The 2,370-nt window shown below is 37.6% G+C and overlaps 1 pseudogene; it reads left to right on the forward strand.

Annotated features, from left to right (window-relative positions):
- The first annotated feature begins 733 nt into the window (after positions 1–733).
- LOC120870942 lies at positions 734–1,169 on the forward strand (annotated as a pseudogene).
- The last annotated feature ends 1,201 nt before the right edge of the window (positions 1,170–2,370 follow it).

Raw genomic sequence — 2,370 nt, forward strand, 5'->3', positions numbered from 1 at the left:
TTTTGTGCAGAAACACAAATAAAATGTCATCTAAATGGCATTGCTTTTATATGGATAAGCAGGTGATCTCACATTAGTCTCAGTTCAGATTGATTGTTCCATCTCTTTACTAAAGAAATACACTTAAAAGCAAATTTAGTTTAGAGGAGTCTAGCAATAATGCCTGCCTAATAGAAACAATTTCTTAGTGCCTTCAATGGGCCCTGATAACAAAGTGCATAACAGCTGCAAAAGAAGTAGCCCAATGAGCATCTTCTACTGATGGTGATTGATCCAGTCTCATAATGAAGTGAAAGCTTTTTTAGAGCCAAAGCAATTTTTGACCACATCCTTTATCAGGAGAAACCATAATGAATCGTGTTAGTAGCCAGCATTTATTGAAAATTTCATCTTAGAATGTTGGCCAGATGTCATTATAGCAGAATTAAGTGCAGCCTGAGAGCCTTGCTATAATGTACAGAATCTCTCTTCATCACTGTTCTGGAGTTGTTTTGGGTCTGCCTCCAAATATTACAGAGAAATGAAAAGAAAAAAAAAAAGCAATGCTTTAAACTACAACTGATTAAGTGTTTTATGCACAACGCATCTTGCATCTTCTCTTAAAAGAAGTTTAATTACCTAAATTCTGTATGCTGTTTCAACGTACAAGTGTTAGTCTAATACATAAGATAAAAATATTTTTAAAATCTTACACCGGTCTGACATCTTGGCGAGGCAGCAGTGGTCACAGCTGCTCTCCCAGCTTCCGTATGTCGCCCAAGGACGACAAGAAGAAGAAAGATGCCAGAAAGTCGGCCAAGAAAGACAAAGATCCAGTGAACCAATCTAGGGGCATGGCCAAAAAGAACTGGTCCAAAGGTAAAGTCTGGGACAAGCTCAATAACCTAGTCTTGTTTGACAAAGCAACCATATGACAAACTCTGTAAAGAAGTTCCCAAGTACAAGCTTATAACTCCAGCTGTCCTCTCTGAGAGATTGAAGACTCATGGTTCCCGGGCCAGGGAAGCCCTTCAGGAACTCCTTAGTAAAGGACTTACTAAACTGGTTTCAAAGCACAGAGCTCAAGTGATTTACACCAGAAACACCAAGGGTAGAGATGCCCCAGCTGCTGGTGAAAATGCATGAAAAGGTCCCACCAACTGTACATTTTGAAAAATAAAACTTTATTAGTCAAAAAAAAAAAAAACTCACACTGACCTCTGATGTTCCTAAAAATATAAAAATATTTAATATATTTTGCAACTTGAAAACTATTTTAGTAGTTTCAGATTATTCTAATGCCTTCAATTTATTCTGAAAAGGGCTTAGAATTATGTATCATTCTAAAGAGTAAATGGTACATGAAAAGCATTTTCATTAAAAAAGGTTGTACTTAATGGATTATCTAGACTAATATATTGAAACCATGTGGTATATTCTACTTTAACAATATTTCGTGTCATCAGATATAATCACTTTCTTTGATTTGATGAATCTTAGAGAATTACTCGGAGAAGGCAATGGCACCCCACTTCAGTACTCTTGAGAAAATCCCATGGATGGAGGCGCCTAGTAGGCTGCAATCCATGGAGTCGCTAAGAGTCGGACATGACTGAGTGACTTCCCTTTCACTTTTCACTTTCACGCATTGGAGAAGGAAATGGCAACCCACTCCAGTGTTCTTGCCTGGAGAATCCCAGGGACGGGGGAGCCTGGTGGGCTGCCATCTATGTGGTCGCACAGAGTCGGACACGACTGAAGCAACTTAGCAGCAGCAGCAACAGCAGCAGCAGCAGCAAATTACTGTTAAGCTCTCTTTGGCTAAGGGATCTGTTTATATGAAACTGATTTGTAGTTTTGTAGCTAAGTAAAAAAATAAATCCATCTGCTGTCTGTCATCTCACGTTTTTTTATGGAAGGCTGAAGAGTGAAACTTAGAACATATTAAAACAAATCTTTCTTTGGATGCTTCATTTTCACATATTAAACTAGAGTTTTCAGCATTTTAGGTGGTATGTTGTCTCAACCGTGGTTAGAAAAACCGTTAATTCTCATTTCTAACATCAGTATATGTAAGTGGACTACATATATTCAGATGTGAGGCAGGTCCCTAGCTTTAGACAATAGTCACAGTACAGGAAATACTAGGAATCAGTCCATAGAATGAGCCTGATGAATTAGAACTGCATGTGCTACAGAGCAGAAAAGAAAAAGTAGATCCTTCATCTGGGGCACACCTAATATGTTAAGTATATTTCATCCTCAGGTGCAACAATCCAAGTTATTATAAATAGGATACTGCAACTAAGAAAGCTTTCAAGTTTAAGTATTAGCAGGAATATATTTACCCTTTTAATTTATATTTAACTGAAGGTGCTATTTGTTTTTAAA

The sequence above is a fragment of the Oryx dammah genome, unplaced genomic scaffold (assembly GCF_014754425.2).
Source record: "Oryx dammah isolate SB20612 unplaced genomic scaffold, SCBI_Odam_1.1 HiC_scaffold_12, whole genome shotgun sequence".
NCBI classification, from domain to species: domain Eukaryota; kingdom Metazoa; phylum Chordata; class Mammalia; order Artiodactyla; family Bovidae; genus Oryx; species Oryx dammah.